Genomic DNA, 765 nt, shown 5'->3' on the forward strand with positions numbered 1-765 from the left:
TTTAATTACTTATTCACTTTCAAAGCAACATATTTATCTTTATCCGTCCAGAGGACCTATACAATTTTTTTCCTTTGATTTTTTACCTGGATTACTGAGATGCATCAGGACATATTTATCTTTGTTTAATTTGAGTTAAAAGAATATAATGCCTGAGAATTAAACGTTCTAAATAAATAATCTTCATTTAATAATCAGCTGTTGTACATTATAGTTGTGGAGAATCCTCAATATGTTTGACAGAGGGGTACTAGTGGTATGACAAAATGACTCAGGGAGTACACAGGTGTAAAAAGGTTGGGAACCAGTGAATTAGACCAGKGGTTCTTAACCTTTTTGACATCAGGGCCCAATTTATTGAACATAAAGTGACACGAGGCCCAGTCAGACATTACCAATGTATGGATCAAAATGATAATTATTCTAAATCTTGGTTTACTTATTATTGTAATTACATCATAACTAAATTATCATAACTAACACAACTAAATTAAATACACTTACAGTTTAAAAGTAAAACTCCTGTCAAATAATCACAAGACATGATTATGACAAACATTTTTATATTGTAACCTGCCCATAATTGTTCTTTTGAGGCCCTGAATTGTGGGCCGCAGCCCATGGGTTAAGAATCTCTGGTGTAAAACAAATAAAAACAGAATAAGACGAGATATTTAATGTTTAAACTCTAAAATATACAAGATAGCCCTCGAGGACCAGAGTTTGACACTCCTGCATTGAATTAATAATGAGTGCAAAAAAAAC

This window comes from Austrofundulus limnaeus, unplaced genomic scaffold (assembly GCF_001266775.1).
Source record: "Austrofundulus limnaeus strain Quisiro unplaced genomic scaffold, Austrofundulus_limnaeus-1.0 Scaffold510, whole genome shotgun sequence".
NCBI lineage: Eukaryota > Metazoa > Chordata > Actinopteri > Cyprinodontiformes > Rivulidae > Austrofundulus > Austrofundulus limnaeus.